Source organism: Erinaceus europaeus, chromosome 8 (assembly GCF_950295315.1).
Source record: "Erinaceus europaeus chromosome 8, mEriEur2.1, whole genome shotgun sequence".
NCBI lineage: Eukaryota > Metazoa > Chordata > Mammalia > Eulipotyphla > Erinaceidae > Erinaceus > Erinaceus europaeus.
The window spans coordinates 101,703,865-101,725,581 of record NC_080169.1 but is presented as its reverse complement, the minus strand read 5'-3'; the positions used below and the strand labels follow the sequence as shown (position 1 = coordinate 101,725,581).

The 21,717-nt window shown below is 44.1% G+C and overlaps 1 long non-coding RNA gene across 3 annotated transcripts in view; it reads left to right on the top strand.

The window, feature by feature from the left end:
• The window catches only part of LOC132539935 (uncharacterized), a 210,014-nt gene extending 200,457 nt beyond the window's left edge, over positions 1-9,557 (top strand). Inside the window, exon 13 of one of the 3 annotated variants that reach the window (XR_009551229.1) lies at positions 7,785-9,557. This is a non-coding gene — a long non-coding RNA (uncharacterized LOC132539935). The remainder of the gene's footprint in view (positions 1-7,784) is intronic. The other 2 variants (XR_009551228.1, XR_009551230.1) reach the window with 2 other exon arrangements.
• Positions 9,558-21,717: the final 12,160 nt, after the last annotated feature.

Here is a 21,717-nt window from a genome sequence, read left to right as displayed (position 1 = left end):
ATGAGCAGACTGATAGCTGCCTCCACCTCACAGTATGGACTGGGTAACTCTAACTTGTATCTTGGGCTTCAACTCTGGCATCAGATGTGGAAGGAAACAAACACAACATACTCAAAACCTGTATCAAGTATGACAGTGCTGACTGACTGGAGTTTGAAATGGCAACACCGTGGACTGAGCGACACACCGCCAAGGGAGGATTTTGTTTCTGAAAGATGATTCATTTAAGGCTAGAAATGGAGTTTGACAGTTCGAAGTGTGTGTTCTGATTGCAAGAAATGGTTTTTAAATATTAAATTCCTTTATTTTTCAGTAGATTTTGGTTTGTTTTAATGAGAGATACAGAGAGGAAAATCAGAGCTCGGCTCTTGCTTATGGTCATGTGGGGAATTAGTGAACCTGAGACCTTGGAGCTTCTGGCATGAAAGTTTTTGCGTAACTGTTAACGCTATTCCTTTAAAGTGTTACAGTACCGTGACTTGATGATAGCTCAAATAGAAACACCCTAAGTTAGAAAAGTTTAGCCCGGCAGTCTCCTGGGCCAAAAATAAGAATGATTGGGTTGACTGTTGGAAGCCAGAGGCTATGAGGAATGGAAACATGCTAATGTTTACTGAGTGGAAGCTTTCCAGTGAATGTCACTGAAATACTCAATAAAGGAAGCAGAGGGCAGCTTCTGCCATCTTGTTTTCCTATGCATGTCGTAGAAGAGAAATGAATGAGGCCCTGTTCATGTATCAGCTTTTTTTTCACTTCCCTACTGGTGAACAGTGCACCCCCCACGTTAGCTGTGATACCCAGTCTTCATAGCAAATCTTCTTGTGAGAACACAGAGCCAAACTCCTGCTCTTTCGTTCCAGTGTGTCTTAAAAGTACTTTACCGCGAGTCAACAACTGAATATGTTAGTTCCCTCAAGAAAAAAAAAAATGGAAACATAGAAAATGACTGTGCTTACTGTGCTCTCTCTGCTGAAAATGTGCCGTCAAGCTGGCGCAGACATCAAGAGACATAGTCGATGGAAAAGAATGTGCCCACCATGGCCCTGCTAGAATCCTTAAGCACAGAAGACTTGGGGAATTGAGCAGTCTGGTGGTATCTTAGGTACAGGTGTCGGGCATGTATGTACATGCCTGGGTTGATAATACTTGACAAGTGATCTTTTTACTTAACATATGTTAAAACAGTCCCTTTTATTTTAGGACAAGTTTTTTCAATAATTGAAATGCCAGTCTTTTTTTTTTTTTTTTAACTGTTAAGTGGTAAAAACCTTTATGAAAAATAGACCTTTCCATGTTGGATCTTTGATTTTTCAGAAGAAACTGACTGGCTGCATCTTACCCACATCGGTTGCTGGTTCATGAATCGGGATGCAGGTGCCTCACAAACTGGTGGAGTAATTGGGAGTCTCTTGTGATTCTTCTATCTCGGATTATCTCCAGATTTAAATGCTTAATATCTGCTGTCCAGCTGAAATCTGCCTATCACTTCAAAGTATGTGTACTTTAAAAAAAAATTTATTACCGTGATTATTGGAAAGAGACAGCCAGAAACCGAGAAGGAGGTGAGAGAGAGCGACAGGACACCTACAACACTGCTCTATCACTCACAAAGTATTCCTACTGCATATGCGGAATGGGGGCTCGAACCCGGGTCCTTGTGCATCGTAACATTGTGCGCTCTACCAGATAACGCCACCACCCAGCCCCCAAACACACGTTATTTATTGTACCTCTGATAACGTGGTGGCAGTGTGTCTCTGGAACCTGTTAGTAGTTTTTCTCCCCACTTACAGAGGAACAAGCTAGCCAAGCATAGAGCATGTGCAGTGGACATTTACCAATGATGAAGACCCGAGTGTTCGCATCTCCTTTTGGACACAGAGATTATTGATTCCATCCTGCAGAGACTAAGAACATTAATCTGATCTGAACTTAGTAGTCTTCCCCTGCTAACTTGTTAACCTTCCATTTGATGAATCCAGTTGGAATCACCCACCACAGTCTTCCCACATTTAGTGAAGCTATGAGGGTGGTGTATGAGGGAAGTCAAAAGGAGAGAAACGGAAGTGCAGCTAACTTATCTAAACTACAGTACAGACTAAGTGAATGCCACAGCCAGACCTCAGAACTCCTTCTTCACAAAGTGATGCTGTCATGATAAAACCAAGAAACGTGGCAGCGGTGGTGGATGTGGGTGGGTGAAGGCAGGTGTTTGGCGTTAGAGCTAGAGTCTTAGTGAAGAAGCCTTGATGGGATCTAGGTGTGAAAAGAAAAGGTCACCATGGGGAAAGAGTGGGATTAGCTGACTATGAGTTTAGCATTGGGTGATCATTAAAGAATTGCTGATTTTCTTAGCTATAACTTCTGTAGTTAAGTCTTTTTATTTCTTCCAAATTTTTAGGATGGGCTCACTTTTCACTTTTTTGTTGTAATGTTCAAGCAGTTAGTAAGAATGTTGAGATAGTCATCTGTTTTCTCTCAAATGACTCAAGGGAAAAGTACAAATATCTTACATATAGTGAGCACAGCTAAAGCAAAAAGTTGTAACTTCAAAAATGTATTTAGATGGTATAAATGTAGGGATTAACCTTACTATTTAAATCTTATAGGTTTGAAATTATTCTTAGCAACTCCTTTAAAGTACATAACAATAGAGAGGTATTAGGCAGCCTAGTTGTACTAAGTAACTTCTTGAATCTAGAATGCTAAAGGAAGCCAGTAAGTGGCAAAAAAAAAAAATTGAGATCAAGAACTTTAATGGGAAGGAGAAAAGGCCTGTGCCCCCTATAAAATGGTTTCTGTTTTGTTTTTGCCAAGAAAAATGAGTACACATTCTTAACTTTTGGAGTGGAGGGCGGCGGGGGGGGGGGGGGGGGGAATCTTAAAACCAAGATTGAGATAACAGCATAAGGAGTTTCATTCTGAAGAATTGTGCTTCTGTATTCTGTTAGCCTCCTTGGACATGCAAATGTCCCCATGCATAGTAGCCCCCGTGCAAAGAATATGATCTCACCGTGCAAGTACTTAAAGTTTAGAAAAGCATTTCCTTGGACTTAATTTACAGTGCAAAGTCCTTGAGGGTCACTTTCTAGATAATACCCCCACACCTGAGCGCTTTGACACACCCCCCCCCATAAGTTCACTGCTTCTGTCCCTAAGGAAAGAATTGCCCTTAAACTCTTACCAGAAAATGGAAGGGTTGAATTGGCAGCTACCTCCAAGTCATAAAAGCTTAGGGCAGCTCTGCAAGAAGTCATACATAGGTACACCCCCACCACCTAGACTAGCCCCACCGGTAGACAGACAGAAGAGACTGGCTAGAGCTCTGTTTCAATCGCTCATCACCAAGTTGCAACTTCCTTCCTTTCTAGGCCCTCTCAAAAATGTATTCTAAGAGTGCTCTGAAGAGGAGAGACCATAAAGCTTCTCCAGGAAGCTGGTTTCATATGGTGATTTAGATTTAAATAGTGATTGTCTAGCACCATTTGAAATCAGTGTTCTTGGGGAAGGCCAGCACACTGCTGACAGCAGAAAGAAATCAAACGGGGCAGTTCTGAAGAATTTGAAAGCCAAAGACTGGGCAGCTGTGGGAATCTACCTCACAAGGTAGCTGATGGGTTCCCTGCTCTGCCAAGCAGTGGTATATCACACATTAATTACATGGGATGTCTCCTTATTAACAGAACCTCATGCTTGTTGGTGTAATAGACGTACAGCCTTTTTCTGTAATACAGACTCGACCTGCTTGGGTTGAAGGACGAATGTGTGACGGACTCCAGGTACTCCCAGCCCTCGTGTCCCTTCTGTGACACCCCCCTTAGAGGATGACTGATTTCTTTTGGTGTTCAGAGTCAATAGAATTTTCTAGCACCATCTGAAATCGGTTATAATGATTGGGGAAGAGCACCGTGCAGCTGATGAATGAGAGAAAAGACACGGGAGACCTTCTGGGCCGCAAACAAACAAGGAAAGAGGATTAGACAAAGCAGAAACGCCAGGAGGATTCTTTTCTTCATACTTAACTGTTTGTTGTTGTTGTTTATTTGTTTTCTTTTTCAATAGGGCCTCACTGGGACTTTGTACCTTCATAGTCGTGCCACCACTCACGGTGGAATTTCTATCCTGGATACAGGATGAGAGCCCAGAGAAAGAGACACCACAGCACCGTTTGACCATGCAGGTGCTCCCATGTGGTGGCTAGGGACTTTGGGCTCAGATGCTCACACATGGTGAAGTGTGCACTCTATGGCTGAGCGCGTTCTCTGTCCCCTCAAAACTGCTCTTTTTTTGAATGTTGTTGCCCTGGATTACATATGTTAAAATGCTAATAAATGGTTAACTATTAGCCTATGGCCAGTGGTTCCGTTTAAGGAAAACCTCAATAGGACGCTCGTTTGTGTATACACGCTGGGGTGGGGAGTATTTCCACGTTAGATACCTAGAGGGGAGAAAACGGTTAAAATCAGGAACCACCTCCGATCACTTGAAAGGCACAACGAGGGAGTAAATTCAGTTCTTGGGGAGACACTTCGGTGACCTTATCTGTGACCAGTCGTGCTTGGCCAAGGGGGCCAGACCATGTTTAAGCGGAATGCCTTGTCCATGGGCTGACTCGGATGGAAAATTCGAGTGTGCACGCACACGTTTTCTCTCTCTCTCTCTCTCTCTCTCTCTCTCTCTCTCTCTCTCACACACACACACACACACACACACACACACACACACACACACACACACACACACACTTTACAGAAAGCCAGCTTTGTGTGTCCAGGACAGAGCTGACCTCTGGTATGATTTGGTTCCTTTTAGAAGGTGAAGGAAGCTAGAGGTTAGACTTGAACAATTTCCCAAAGTCTAAGGCACAGCCAGGCAGTGTCTCCATGTGGCATCTTCCAAAAGGAAAGTGGTGCTCCTGCTGCCTCTTAGCTCCTTCTCCCTTCCCCTCCTCTCTCCCTCCTCCAACCCCCTTCCCTGGCCTAGAGAAGCTGTAGCACCTGACAATCCCCTCATTGTCTAACCAAGCTTTGCCTTACCCAGCTCTGCCTTCCCCTTCCCTGCTCTGCTCACACCCACGTCTGCCTTTGACCTTCTATTTATAGTGTCTGGGAGAATTTGTAGTCCAAACACTGTCTACCACACCTACCAGACAAAAAGTAAGGGTCCTTTCACTTTTCCCCTTTCTAATGTTAAACCCTCTTCCCTAAATTTTACTTATTTTTGTCTTTCAACTGATTTTTATTACTCCCATGGCTCACGGTATTGCTGATTCCCTTCCACCCCCCAATAAGATCTCTTTTCCATATTTTTAGGGATTCCTGGTAGCTTCTTACAGTGCCCTAAACGTATTTTCAGGTGGGCAGTCTATACCGTAACTGTCTGACTTCTTCTCTTCCTTACCCCTTGCCACACCCACATCCTTACACTGTTGTTAGATGAGGGGCCAGGTGGGGGCGGCGCATCACATCTCACCATGTGTGAGCATCCAGATTCAAGCCCCTAGTCCCTACCTGCAGGGGCGAACAGTGGAGCAGTGCTGTACAGAGCTGGGGCGTGTGTGTGTGTGTGTGTGTGTGTGTGTGTGTGTGTGTGTGTGTGTGTAAACAGTGGAGCAGTGCTGTACAGAGCTGGTGTGTGTGCGCAAACAGTGGAGCAGTGCTGTAGAGAGCTGGTGTGTGTGTGTGTGTGTGTGTGTGTGTGTGTGTGTGTGTGTGTGTAAACAGTGGAGCAGTGCTGTACAGAGCTGGTGTGTGTGCGCAAACAGTGGAGCAGTGCTGAAGAGAGCTGGTGTGTGTAAACAGTGGAGCAGTGCTGTAGAGAGTTGTATGTGCGTGTGTGTGTGTGTGTGCATCTCCTCCAACCTTCTAACAAAAAGAATGGGGGAAATGGCAGCCAGGAACTGTGAAGCCATGTAGGCACCAAGCCTCATTGATAGTCCTGGTGATACCACTGCCTGCCCCCCCCCCCAACACACACACACACACACACACTAACGAGAGAACTAAAGCATTGATCCAGCATAAGCAGAACTAGCGATTAAACTCAGGACCTTGAGGACCTTGTGCATTTGAGACCTGCACACTAACTACCCTTCCAACTCCTACTATTGTCTTTTCATCTTCTCTCTCCTCTCTCTCTCTCCCTCTCTCTCTTATCAGTGTATCTCTTATCAGTCTCCAACATGCCTTCTTGCTTAGCTTTTGTTCTGCCAACAGTTGTCTCTCTAAAACTTCTATCACCTTTGAATGTCCAGCATGAGTCTAGGGCTATTTGACTGAGTCTAGGGCTTTCTCAGTTTCCACCCCTTCCCCATCATCACCACCTTCCACAGCCCCACCTGCCTCATGGGGTGTGTTCTGAGCTCAGCCAACTCACAGGTGGGACTGATGCTCCAGGTACCTTCACATGGAAGATTAGTTTCCCTGCCCCTGTCTCTCCTCTCTCGCTCCTGGCCAGTTCCTTATTGGACCCTTGTCTGTCTGTAAGTTCTTCACTACTGAAGACTCATGAGACTAACTCTCTGTCCTCCGAAGAAAAGTGATGGGCACATTCAGACACTTGTCTGCAGTCCTGTGATTGCTTATGTGCCCAGTCTTGGCTCTGCTTATGTGCCCTTGGCTTTAGGAAGGGCTTTAGGTAGCAGTAGTGTGTGTTCTCTCTCCCTCTCTCTCTCTCTCTCTCCCTCTCTCTCCCCCCCTCCCTCCCTCCCTCCCCCCCTCTGTGGATGACTTTGACGAGTTTTCCTGTCAGCCCATTCCCGTTTTGTCTCCATTTGCATTTCTCATGTGCACAGGGGATAAAAACTACTCTCACTGGTGAACTAAGTTAACAGAAAGAAAACAAAACTATTGCCAAGAGTAGCTCTTTCTGAGATGCCAATAATTTTTCTGTAACTTCCAGCATAAATTACTTGTATGTTTTCTTTCTCAATACATTAGTAGTTAGAAATTGACATATTTCATGGGTTAGAAAAATAGAGAAACTAATTATTGAAGGGTTGTTGTCACCATTTTGGAGAAAAAAGATGCAAAGAACAGATGTGCCCTAACTTGAAAAGGCAGTAAATTTATACTATGTGACTGAACCCATTAAAAATAATAATTTATAGCTACCGAGCATTAACTTATCCGGTCACTGCTCATTCCTCCAGACAGCCCTGTCAGGTGGGTCCCTTGTTTGGTGGCATTGGATTTCACTGATGGTACGCTTACGGTAGGACCCTCTACTAGTGAAAAGACTGATTTTTCAAAAATGTGGATAGTCATTTATTTTTTTGGCAATAAAATATTTTCATTTAAGGTATAAACCCAAGTCAGTTAAACATCGAATAGTACACTGTAAGTATCAGGGAAAACATGTTTGCCTGGCTTTCTGGTAATCTCCTCTTTAATGCAGTGGTCTAACTTCATGCTTTTGGCGTATGCCAGGCACTTGCTATGTATTTTGCGTAAGTTGTCTAAGTGTTGTCTAACTTAGTCTAAATTTCAAAATAGCACCATGAAGTAGCATTCTTATTATCATCACTGCTTCACAGGTGAGAAAGCAAACTAATTCATGTCCACGGTCATTACAAAGCCTATATGAGTGGAAGCCCAAAAGGGTTTGGGGTCCAGTGCTGATGCTACTCAGGTGTGATGATGGCTGGACACATTCGGTGGGCAGACACTGAGGTGCCCTCTTGTTGGTCCCCCTGGCCAACAAAGTGCTGGTGCTCATGCCTCCTGACTGTGAGCTGGAAACACAAAGCGGAATGCTTATACCCACATGCCATCTGTGTCTTTCAGGAAGGCTACCATTGCCCAGTATCCAAGTAATAAGGAACAGGGAGACCTTCTCTACAGTGGCACATGAGGACCTGGAACCTGCCAAGAGTCCCATCAGTCAGCATGCAGATTAATCCTTCAACCTAGAGGGCGATGATGAGAAATCCTGAATCCAAGGAGCCACTTAAAGTCACAGAAAATTTGGGCTGGGGAGATAGCATAATGGTTAATACTCAAATAGACTTTCATATCTAAGGCACCGAAAGTCCCAAGTTCAATCCCTAGCACCACCGTAAGCCAGAGATGAGCAGTGCTCTAGTTAATAATAATACATTTATAAGTTACAGAACTTGGGACAGAATACTTACTGGTTTTGTTTGTTTGTAGTTGGGGCTTCCTGTATGCGTAACTTCACTGCTTAGACGGCTTCTTCATTCAAAGAGTCACCATGTTACCAGAGCCGCAGCACCTTCTGGTGACTCACACCTGGGTCACACGCACAGTATGGCACACACCTTACCTGGTAAACCCAGTGCATCTTGTCTTGAGTTGTTCTGTTACGCAGCAGTCGTTCGTAACACCCACATCTAGATGTTTGAGTTTCAGTACTTCAAAGTTTTCAGATAAATGGAGTAGCGATGACTTTAGATTTCCAGAAAAGTTGCAAAACTAGTACAGAGGATTCTTGCCTACTATCTCTTGGCCAGTTTCTTCTGTTACTACTATCCTGTATAGCCATAGTAAACTTGTTAGTACTAAGAAACCAATATGGGTATATTACTGTTAATGAAATTTCAGACTTTATTAACATCTCATCAGCTTTTCCACTAATGTCCTTCTAATCCAAGGTTAGTGTCATTATAATAGCCCATCTAATTCAAGGTTGGTGTCATATTATATGTAATAGCCCAGTGTAGAATCCATGTTCCATAATCCCTAGGTGTCTGTATGTATATGTACATATATATATATGTATACACATGTGTACATATTTTGTATTTAGAAATAAAGCATGCCTGCTTTTATAACTTGGGAAAACACCTCATAGTTAATATGAACCAAAAGTCTCTGGAAGTCTTGTTTATATTATTAGGAAAGATAACCATTATATTAATTGAAAACTGCTATTATTTTAAATCACTGAGGGGGGGTGAAACTGTCTTTAAGTAAAAAATAACAATACCCTAAGAAGTCAGAACAGTCAATTATTGAGGTACTAGAAAAGTCAAGATTTGTTTTTGTTTTTCTGTGCAAAAATGAGTCATGACTTTTCCAACAAACCAGTATACATTTTAAAAAAAAAGCTGTATTGTTTTAACAAGCTGAAATGTTTTTGGTTTTCATTTTGTTAAATATCAAGTATGTCAAGTATGCCAGATTTGTAAATTGTGCTAGTGATACAAATAAATTCCTATTTATATAATACCAAACACTTCATTTTCTTTTTAACTATTTAAATGAAAACTATAAATATTCAACTGACACTTAAATTTTTTTCTTTCTCAGTTCCTATGTATTGTGTCTAGATAAACTTTTTTTTACTATTTTATTTATTCCCTTTTGTTGCCCTTGTTATTTTTATTGTTGTAGTTGTTATTGTTGTCATAGTTGTTGGATAGGACAGAGAGAAATGGAGAGAGGTGGGGAAGACAGAGGGGGAAAGAAAGATAGACACCTGCAGACCTGCTTCACTGCTTGTGAAGTGACATCCCTGCAGATGGGGAGCCAGGGCTCAAACCGGGATTCTTATGCCAGTCCTTGTGCTTTGCGCCACCTGCACTTAACCTGCTGTGCTACAGCCCGACTCCCTAGATAAACTTTTATTTATTTATTTATTTATTTTACCAGAACACTGGTCAGCTCTGGCTTATGGTAGTATGGGGGATTGAACCTAGGACTTAAGAGCCTGAGGCATAGAGTCTCTTTGCATAACCATTATGCTATCTATCCCCACCCATTTAAAATATATATTTATTCATGATTGGATAGAGACAGGGAAATTGGGAGGGGAGGGAGAGATAGAGAGGAAGAGAGAAAAAAGGACACCTACAGCCCTGCTTTATCACTTGAGAAGCTTTCCTCCTGCAGGTGGGGACCAGGGGCTTGAAACTGGGTGCTTGCACACTGATGTGTGCGCTTAACCAGGTGCGTCACCTCCGGGCCCCTCTGGACTTAATCTTCTTAGTATCAACTTATAGAACTTTACAATGAGTTTATCAGATGCTTCAGCCACTTGATAGTGAACATTTCCCTATATAAGACCCATATAGAAGGACAATAACACTTTCCGTCCACTAATTATTTAAATATTTAGCTGCCTTATTTTGCTGCATTTTAAAGAGATCCAAAAGAATAATCCATAAAATAAAACCTCCAGCAAAGAATGAGTGTTGTTACTTAGTGGAAGAAGGATCCTACTCAACTCACTCCCCTGGTGGTATTTTCAAGGTAGAGCACAGCAATGAGGCAACCTGGTCAGTTTGCCATAATGAGTAGAAAAATTTTGAATAAACTGAAAATGCTGTTAGGTGAGACAGAATTTTAAAAGTCATCTTGGTAGGGCTGGTGAGAAAACACGTGAGTTCACAAAATAGATTTTCTTACCTGAGGTTCAGAGTTTAATTCCTGGTAGAGCCAAAGTTGAACAGTGTCCTAGTCCAAAACTTTTTTCATAGAAGAATAAAATTCTTGGCAAGCTGTGAAAAGGCTCAGGCAAGACAAAATGTCAACAAAACCAATCTTATTGATGAAAATAATGTATATGTGACCTGCCTCCCCAAACCCCACCCCATCCACGGCCTTAATGGTGGTGGTGGTTGTCATTATTATTATTATTTTGTTATTGCCACCAGGGGTATTGCTGAGGCTTGTTGCTGGCACTACGAATCCACCACTCCCAGTGGCCATTTTTCTCAGGTGGAGAGCAGGAGCTCAAAGCTGAGTGCTTAGACATGACAACATGTTTGCTCTACCAGGTATGCCACCACCTGGCCCCCTTGGTGGCTTCTTAGCTTAAAGTTTGAACAGTCAGGCCCTTTTGTAGTCAGAATGACTCACTTGGTTTTCAACAAATGAGTGCTAAAAAAAAATAGACAATAGAGATGATTGTGGAAAGCAAAGCTGCTAAGTGAAAGAGAAACTAAACATAACTAGGGGAAAGGAGCAAAACACAGTGAAACATCCTCCACAAGACACTATGACCTGGAACCAATAATACAGTGTTTATGTAATTCTCGGCTTTGAATTTAAAGTGTCAGATGAGAGACAGGCTAGCTATGAAGCTTGTTGAACAACTGCAGACATTCATCTCACCAACACTATATATTTGAGGTTGGCCCTGCCTCCCTTTCTATCTACTGTGCCCAAGATATTCTCAGCTATTCAGGATTATGACTGAGCCTCAAATACCAAGGAAACCATGAGGATCAGAGATTTCAGTTTTGTTCATCATCTGATACTAAAGTCAGGATAACACACAAATATGTTGTAGAGGCTTTGTAAACAACTCTTAACTTTGCCAAAAATAAAATAGATTTTATAGAAGATGAACAGACTCCACTAAGTAGTTTTCTTGATATCTTTCATTATTAAGGTTAATTTTAACCACCTTAAAAGTATACTATTTAGGAGGTTGGGCGGTAGTGCAGAGGGTTAAGTGCACATGACACAAAGCGCAAGGACCAGCATGAGGATCCTGTTTCAAGCCCCTGGCTCCCCACCTACGGGGGGGGGGGGGTCACCTCACTAGCATTGAAGCAGGTCTGCAGGTGTCTGTCCTCTCCTCTCTGCCCCATCTCTCTTGATTTCTCTGTCATATCCAACAACAACGACATCAATAATAATAACCACAACAATGATAAAACAAGGACAACAAAAGGGAAAATATTTTCTAAAAGTATACTATTTAGTGTGGCTTCTAATACATGCACGTTACTGTGCAACAATCACCAATATCTAATCCCAGAATTTTTTTTTTTTTTTTTTTTTTGCCTCCAGTCTCTGGTGCTCAATGCTGATGCTACAAATCCACTGCTCCGGGCAGCCATTTTTTCCCCTTTTTCATCATATTAAATGAGAGAAATTAAGAGAGTAGGGGAGATAGAGAGGAAGAGAGGGAGCAGACAGTGGCATACCTGATAAAATGCACATGTTACAGTGTGCAAGGATTCAGGTTCAAGCGCCCTGGTTCCCACCTGCAGGGGCAAAGTTTCACAAGTGGTGAAGCAGGGCTACAGGTGTCTCTCTGCCTCTCTCTCTCTCTATCTCCCCTCCCCTCTCAATTTTCTCTCTCTTGTCTCTATCCAATAATAAATATTTTTTTAAAAAGTTAAAAAGAGAGGAAGTGAGAAAGACACCTGCAAACCTGCTTCACTGCTTGTGAAGCAACCCCCCACACCGTAGGTGGGAAACGGGGCCTGGAACCTGGATCCTTGCGTGGGTCCCTATTACTCTGTGCGCTTCACCAGGTACGCCACCGTCTACCCTTACCCCGAACGTTTTCATTGTCCCCAGAAGACACCTCATAGCCATTTTCTGGATACTTCTCATTCCTCACCCCTAGCTTCTGATGACCAATAATCTGTGGACTGACGTAAACCGGTCCTTGTGCTTTGCATCACGTGTCCTTTAACCCACTGTGCTACCGCCCGACACCCTCTTTTTTTTCTTAATTATCTTTATTTATTTATTGGATAGAGACAGCAAGAAATTGAGAAGAAGGAGACAGGAAGAGAGACAGACACCTATAGCACTGCTTCACCACTTGTGAAGCTTTCCCCCTGCAAGTGGGGACCAGGACTTGAACCCTGGACCTTTTACATTGTAGCACATAAGTTTGCTCAACCAGATGCACTACCAGTCCCTTTTGTAAAAAAATATTTTTTAATATTTATTCCCTTTTGTTGACCTTGTTGTTTTATTATTGTAGTTATTATTGTTGTTGTTACTGATGTCGTTGTTGGATAAAACAAATGGAGAGAGGAGGGGGAGAGAAAGAAAGACAACTGCAGACCTGCTTCACTGCCTGTGAAGCGACTCCCCTGCAGGTGGGAGTCGGGGGCCTTCAACCAATCCTTATGCCGGTCCTTGCACTTAACCCACTGAGCTACCACCCGACTCCCCACCAGCCCCTTTTTTAAAAAAAATGTATTAGTGCTTTAATAATGATTAACAAGATAGTAAGATAATGGGTATAATTCCATACGGTTCTCATCACCAGAGTTCTATGTCCCACCCCTACCCCCATTTTTGATTTTTGTCTCTGATGTTGGAGATTTGCTCAGATTTCTAGTGGTCTTTGATTGCCCAGTGTAATTTAGGGTAGGATCTGAAAACATTTGGGAGCTTTCTCATGGATAGGACAAACTGATCTTTCTCCCTCCCCCCAAAAAAATGTCCACATATGAACCCTCTAATCATATTAAAAAATGTTACCTGGGAGTCAGACGGTAGCACAGCAGGTTAAGCACAGGTGGCACAAAGCACAAGGACCAGCATAAAGATCCCTGTTCTAGCCCCCGGCTCCCCACCTGCAGGGGAGTCGCTTCACAAGCGGTAAAGCTGGTCTGCTGGTGTCTATCTCTCCCCCTCTCTGTCTTTCCTTCCTCACTCCTTTTCTCTCTGTCCTAGCCAACGACAATGACATCAGTAATGACGACAATAACTACAACAATAAAACAACAAGGGCAACAAAAGGGAATAAATACATATTTTTTTAAAAGAAAAATGTTACATAATAGGGCAGCAGGGATGCTACAGGGGTGATTCAAGTAAGGGCCCCTGAGCTCAAGTTTGTAGCACCTGCATCACCCAGGTAGGCCCACTCAAGTACCCATGTTCTTAATAGAAGCTGGGGTCAGAGGGAGCCAGAACTGGGGTGTGAGGTCAGAGAGGTGATGCTGCTGACTTTGATGACGGATAAAAGAGGCCCCCTTCAGCCAAGGAAAGTGGCCAGAGTCCAGATGCCGGAAAAGCAAAGGAAACACAGATGGAAGTCCAACTCCTGCTATCAATTTAGTTTTACCCCAGTGAGAGAGACCTGTATCAGACTTCTAGCCTACAGAATTGACAGGAAGTTGTGCAGATGTGGTTAAGCTTGGCAGGGCTCACAAAGCACCCTGCATTCCTGATACTATGGCCTATCTACATAATCACTGTTTTGCCTGAAAGATCCCCACCCATTCCATTCCTTTGATCTATCTTCTTTCTACCCTCAAGACCCTCCCTGCCTCCAGGGTATTATTAATCCCACAAGTTAAAACCCTTGCAACATTTGCTAAGGAAGTTTCTACCTTCCCAGCCCCTTTTGCCTTTCTCCGCCCCTTTCCTAGCTATTTCCATTTCCGACTTGCCACTTCCAGGTCTACCCTTTAAAAGCCTTGGCTCTCTGATCAATAAAGATTTTTGCATTGCCTCTCCACGAGCTTGGTTCATGAGTCATCTCCCTCACGTTGCTGAGAGAGTAGCAGCCCAGGCTGGCTCCGGAGTTCTCTCCAACCCAGAGAGTACACACCCGGGAAGAGGCACCCCCACACTAGCCTGGCACAGAGTGGTAAAAGAATAAATAAGGGTGCTTTATTCTGCTAAGTTAGTAGTCACTGGGAATAACATAATAGAAGATATACCAAGAGGGGGTTGGCAGTGGAACACCAGGTTAAATGCACATAGTACAAAGTGCAAGGACTTGTGCAAGGACCCTGGCTCAAGCTCCTGGCTCCCCACCTTTAAGGAGGTCGCTTCACAAGTGGTGAAGCAGTTCTGCAGGTGTCTACCCTTCTCTCTCCCTCTTTCTCCCCTCCTTTCTCAATTTCCCTCTGTCATATCCAATTAAAAAAAAATGGCTACCAGGAGCAGTGGACTCATAATGCAGGCAACCAAGCTCCAGCAATAACCCTGGGGGGGGGGAAAGAAAAGAAAATTAGACCAGGATGACTGGAAAGGGGTTTGGCTGTTTCAAAGAGGTCTCCCCAATAGAGGTACTTCTTCTCTGGGTCTGCTAAGTTTCCTCAGAGATGAATCCTTCAGGCTCCTGTTAGGGTTACCTCAATAAGGCTTCAAAAAAATATTACAAATTTTCCAAATAAAATGTTTCACATAGGCATTAGGGTCTCCACAAATATAGGGATAAGGTTGTCAAGAGTGACAAAGGCTAGAAAATTAGTGAAACTGACTGCAGCTCTGAGGGCTCAGCAGAGTCTTAAGAACCTGCAATATTGTGGCCACTGAGGTGGAACAGCGAACAAAATGTTGGACTCTCAGGCATGAGGTCCAGAATTTGATTTCCAGCATCACATATTCCAGAACGATACTCTGGCTCTCCCTCTCCTTCTTTCTCTCATTAATAAATGTTTTTGTTTTTCCTCCAGGGTTGTTGCTGGGGCTGATTGTCGGCCCCATGAATCCATTGCTCCTAGCGGCCATTTCCCCCCCATTTTTATTAGATAGGACAGAGAGAAGTTGAGAAAGGAGGTGTAGGTAGAGAGGGAGAAAGAAAGACTCCGGGGGGTGGGGGGCGGTAGTGCAGTGAGTTAAGTGCACATGGCGCAAAGCGCACGGACCATCGTAAGGATCCTGGTTCAAGTTCCTGGCTCCCCACTTGTAGGTGAAGCAAGTCTGCAGGTGTCTATCTTTTTCTCCCCCTCTCTGTTTCTTCCCCTCCTCTCTCCATTTCTCTCTGTCCTATCCAACACCACCACCAACAATAATAATAACAACAAAGATGAACAACAAGGGCAACAAAAGGAAAAAATGGCCTCCAGGAGCAGTGGATCGATTTGTAGTGCAGGCACCAAGCCCCAACAATAACCCTGGAGATCAAAAAAAAAGAAAAAAAAAAAAAAAAGAAAAGAGAGTGAGAATCTTGCAGACCTGCTTCACTCTACATGAAAAGCACCCCATGCAGGTAGTAACCGTGGGCTCAAACCCGGATCCTTGAACTGGTCCTTGTGATTCCTACTATGTGTACTTTAACCAAGTGTGCCACTGCCCGGCCCCATTAATAAGTCTTTAATGGAAAGAATGTGGGGCTGCAAAATAGGAGCCTGAGAAGAAAAAAATCCATGAACTTGATATATCTGATCATTGGTTAAAGGAGTTAGCAGTTCTGCAAAAGACTTTGCATGCTTGAGAAGCCAAGGTCCCAGGTTCAATTGTCAGTACTTCCATCAGCCAGAACTGAGCAGTTCTCTGCTAATTATTTTGTAATTTCTTTGTAATTATACAATAGAGTAAGAGGCTGAAACTGCTAATAGGCTAGGTAGTGAGTCTGGGTGGAGCCTATCGAACAGCTTCATTTTCAATATGGAATCATTATTTATTATTGTTGTTGTTGTTATCTGGCAATCACATAGAGTTAGTGCTAGGTGATGGCTTACCTGGTTGAGCACACACATTGCCATGATAGAGATAGGGAGGGAGGGAGAGAAAGGGGGAGGGAGAGGGAGAGGGAGAGAAGGAAGAGAGGAAGAGAGAGAGAGAGAGAGGAGAGAGAGAGAGAGAGGAGAAAGCTTGCCCAGGTGTTGAGCATGGTGAGTCTACATGAGTTGGACCCTTGTCTTTGTTCAAGGCAAAGTGTACACTCTACTGGGTGAGCAATGCCCAACCCTACTTTTTTGTTTGTTTGCTTTCATCAGAGCACTGCTCAGCTCTGCCTTCTGGTGGTCTGGGGACTGAACCGATAAGCTAACATCCAAGTGGGCTAAAAGTATTGTCTGGGAATATGGCGTCAGCATTGGGAATAGGACTAGAAAGCTGGATCAGGCCAGAGAGTAACTTCCAAATTTGAGGAATGTGTATAAATAACATCAACTGTAAACCCCATTGACCTGACCTAGGACCCATGTCTATTCATGTCTATTCAGAAGCCTGTGTATCCTCTGCATCCCTGTCAGTCCGTGGTCACAGTTGGGAACACTCCGGGCTCTACTCATTTCAGGACCAGTCTTTCTCAAGTGACAGAGTACGTTAACCCAGCCCTACATTTTAAAACTAGAAAATAGGTAGCTCTCCTTGAAGGGCACTTGCTTTACCATGCATGAGGCCCTGGGCTGAAACCTAGCACTACATGGGAGCACCATGAATAGCACAGGGAATAGCACATGAATGATGGAGCCATTCTGTGGTGTCTCATTTCTGCCCTTTAGCTTGCCCTCATGTGTGTGCGTGCGTGCGTGCGTGCATGTATGTGCATGTGCATGTACGTGTGTTTCTCTGTCTCTCCTTTTTCTCCCTTTCATCAGGTAGCCACTAAGCAGGGTTATGCATTGGGAGGCCCTGAGTTCATTCCCTGATGCTACAGTAAAAGGAAAAACAAATAGTAACTAAAAAGACACAAACTCAAAGCCAGGTGCCAACCATCTTACCATTTTACTTTTTTTTTATTTTTTTTGTTTTTTAAAAATATTTTTTGTTTATTATTCCCTTTTGTTGCCCTTGTTGTTTTATTGTTGTAGTTATGATTGATGTCGTTGTTGTTGGATAGGACAGAGAGAAATGGAGAGAGGAGGGGAAGACAGAGGGGGAGAGAAAGACATCTGCAGACCTGCTTCACCGCTTGTGAAGCGATTCCCCTGCAGGTGTGGAGCTGGGGGCTCGAACCGGGATCCTTCAGCCGGTCCTTGCGCTTTGCGCCACCTGCGCTTAACTCACTGCACTACCACCGGACTCCCTACCATTTTACTTTAAGGAGCCCAGTTTTTTCATCTTTAAACGAGCTGGGCCCATCAGCTCGTTTAAAGCCTTTAGTAAAGCTATGACTCAAGAGCACACAGTTCAGTGTAACGTTTTAAAAGGTTCACGGGTTCCACAACTCCTTCAGGGGTACAAATCCCCCAGTTCAGGACACCTGCCTTAGATCATCTCAGAGGTCACTTTTAGCTCTTGACATCTCTGATTCTCAAAGCTGCAAGATTTAAATACAATAAATTTCAAAGATGACATTTCTAAACTGGCCTTTAAAAAAATGGACTCACTTTTCACTGTCCTATTTACCAGAGAACTAAAAAGCTGGAGTCAGAGAGTTAATCTGAATTCAGTTCGCACGGAGGTCAGGGGACTTAGTCATATAAGTGACTTGTGGACCTCTTGACAGCTGGTGGACGTGATTAGTGGACAGAGAGGGACCTGAGCTCAAAGATCTCAATAGATCACTGTGAGAAAAGCCCGTGGAGCGATGTTGCTAAGTCTAAACAAAGGCTTGGCCAGCCGGCACCTAGAATAAATAGTTCAAGTTCATGATCTTCAATATGATGTCAAGAAAGCAACATAAACCACAGACCAGGAAATGGCACTGCTGTGCACCCAGCTTGATTTTGTTTGTGGTCATGATTCCCAGCTTCTTTGGACCTGAAGGAAAACCTAAGTCTGGGCAGCCTATACATGTAGCACCATGTCTGGCTAAGGAGCAAGATGACTTGTTTAGGGCTGCAATTAAGTGACAACAGAGCTGTTTCCTGTATTTCTGAGAAATATGAGAAGAACGAGGACATAAGTTTGCCCTAGATCAGGAAGAATTGGTAAGGGGAATGTCTCTGCTCACTGACCCCCCCCCCCCAAAAGTTGAAGCAGCACCTCAGTTACAGTTCTTCCTCTGTGAACTGGAAGTGAGCTTTAGTCCGCCAGAGGACGCTGATCTTCATCTGAGATCTGGCTGCGGCTACTTGGAGCCCCTGTGTGGGAATAACAGACTCAGTCAGGCCTTCCTGCCTCAGACCATCAGGATTTCTTGCCTGGGAACGCAAGTGTCTGGGTAGATAGCCAGGCAGTAAGCATGTTCTGTGGCCTTGGGGCCATATCCAATATTGTGCATGTGGGTAGTTGGTCTTTTGGCAAGAGGCCACTTTTGTTCTCCTCCTAGATCTAAAGAGAAGCCCTTAGAGAACTGAGATGAGGGAACTGAGAGAAGCTTGGGGAGTCTGGGGGCTTTGAAGGCCTTTGCAGAACTTTGGAGACCTTGAGAAGGATGCTGATCTAGGGAGCAGTTGCTGTATCTGACCTGGGTGCTGACCAGTGCTGCTGGCCTAGATAGAAATTTCTCAGATGAAGAACTGCTGAGAAGGCCTGAGGGAGCCACCTGGAGAGCTGCAGATAAGAGGGGGAGCTGCCCTAGAGCTGACCCAAGGGAGGGAGCCAAGTAGAGCCCAGCAGAACTTGGAGGAGCTGTGCTGAAGGGACTGAGCAGAGGGGCTAAGCTGAGAGGACTCCCCCGCCTGAGTGTCAGTGCCACTTCCATGTGTCTTCCTCCCAGCTCCTGCTACCCTTGCATCCCTGCTCAAAACAAATGAACGCTGTCCACTGTTCTCCTTCCTCCTGAAGCCCTACTGTAAGATTAGTACTGGGTGGATAAATATCAGGCTTGTAACCCTGGTATCATCATCATTCTTTTGCCTTGATATTCCTTTATTCACCCTCTTTTCTTGGGCATGGTGTAAGGCTTCTTCAGGGAGTTGAGTCTGCTGAGTAAGTTATGCTTGATTGATTCGCAAGGCACATAGTTTGTCAAAGGGAACATAAAGTTGCAAAGAAATCAACCAGAAATTTCTTGGTTGTGTGTGACCCAGAAGTCAGGACATGACTGGTCTGGTCCTGGGGAGAGATTTCACCTGAAGATTCCTAACCCTCTGCAGAAAAACATGCATGAACTGAGGTCACATTGACCACTAGTCTTCAAGACCATGCAAAGAACTGTGGTCCATAGATAAGCAGGGTAAATAAAAATGCTGTTACCTATTGGTCTCATTGTATAGACGGTATCAGGATAGCAGACATGCTGTTTGACCTACTCTGCTATTCCAAAAATAATCACTCTGGTACCCCCTCCTTACATATGCACAACATATAAAATCTCTACACACCAGAACCCAGTCTTGAAGTAGTTCTCTGAGAGCAATTTAAGGGCTCAAGTCATCAGCTTGATTCTGAAACTCAATTAAAAATCTAACTTTTGTTAATTAACAAGTTAAAGCATCAGCTCTACAATCAATAATCCTTTTTTAAAAGAAAGACTTGGACAGGGGTGGGGGGTGGTGGGGCTGGACCATAGTGCATCCGGTTAAGTGTACATAGTATTACTCACAAGGATCTGGGTTTGAGCCCCTGCTCCCCAGCTGCAAGGGGAAACTTCACTAGCAGTGAAGCAGTTCTGCAGGTGTCTTATCTTTCTCTCTCCCTCTCTAACTCTCCCTTCTTTTTCAACTTCTCTCTGGCCTATCTAATAAAAAATATATATATTGACAGCCAGGAGTAATGGATTTAGAGTGTTAGCACCAAGCCCCAGTGATAACCTTGGTGGCAAATAAAGGAAAGAAGAGAAAAGGAAAGAAAGGAAAAGAGAGACAGACTTGGGCTGAGAAGATAGCACCATTGTTATGCAAAAGACTTTCCTACCTAAGGCTCTGAACTTGAGGTTCAATCCCCAGCACCACAAACAGCCAGAGTTGAGTGGTGTTCTGGTTAAAAACAATCCAACAACAACAAAAATAAATAATCCAACAAACAAAAAGACTTTAAAATGTGGCATCTTCATGGTCTGAGTATCCACATGGTAGGTCAGTGGAAGTTCCAGCACTTGTCCCACCTAACCCAGGTCTACTGTGGTTTTCCTGCAACTGGAGTTTAGAACACCATCGAGGTTATGTTTTCGAGTAAGTTGACTGATTTTCTTTTTTCTTTTTTGACATTGTTCTGATCTTCTAGAGAAGTTCTGGGCTCCACACCCCTTCATCTACTCCTTTCCTCTAAAGGACAAGGAATAAGCTGCAGCCAATCGCTTTGGAGCCACCCAGCTTTGAAACAGCTTGTTCCACCCAGGTGGCCTTAGTGCCCAGTGGCCAACCCTGCCCACTGTGTGGGAACAATGGATAGCTGCCTAAGCTGGCACTGCCCTGGAATGTGGGTGCGGCTGGGAAGCTTTGGGCCAAACTGTGCAGACTTGCTGTCTCGGGATTAGCACTTTCCAAAGTCAGAGGAGAGATGAAGGGCAGACAGGAAGCACTCCCGGGGAGGCGAGAGGGGTCTATAGGTGGACAGGGAGCTTGCGGATCAAAAGTCACACACAAGGAAATCTGACAAGAGGAGGGAGGGAGGAAGGATGATGGCTCTTTAACTGTTTCAACAAATCCTGCTCTCATGGAAGGGGGGATAAAAAGGTCCACCAAAGTATGGCCCTGTACCAATGTGTATCAACCTTGAACATGTTGGACACCACCCACCATGGGTTGGGCAGAAGATGGTGCAGGCCTGGCAGAAGTTGAGTAGCCAGTACTGTGCCAAAGGCTTGATGTGGCAGGAGGCGACAGGACAAAAGTACTAGAGTGTGCCAGCTGGGCACCAGCCTTCATAGCTGTCAGAACTGGTCTTGGGAAAGGAAAGAGAGAGAGAGAGAGAAGCTGAGCCCTTGGGTATACTTCTGTAAGAGGCATTTTTCACTTTTATGAAAACAACTGCCTCCTCTCCCTTTGGGCTTCCTTCCTGTAACTGAACAGGCCAGAGGAAAGGTCAAGGGCAGACAGGAGAACAAGGACAAAGGAAGAAGGTGTGGGCTGCACACAGAGCCACGTCCTAATCCTATCTCACTTCCCAACTTCCTGCATATGACAAACCATAAAAAAAAAAAAAAGATAAGAGTTGGGTGGGGGGAAAGGAATGAACAGAACTTCATCAGAACCACACACTACTACAAGATTCTTGGAGGAAAATTTCCTATGAGTAACTTCAAAATGACCTTGGAAAGGGTCCTGTTTCCTCACCGACAAATATAAAAGAGGAAAGTAAAACTCATTTTTCCTCTCTAGGTAAATGACAATGCCTCCTTAAGTAAGGTGTCTTGAAAAGAAAGTAATAATGTCCATAAAAAGGGATTGTGGGGCTCGGGGTATGAGTTGACCTGCCAATGTCCATGTCCAGCAGAGAAGCAATTACAGAAGCCAGACATTCCACCTTCTGCACCCCATAAAGAATT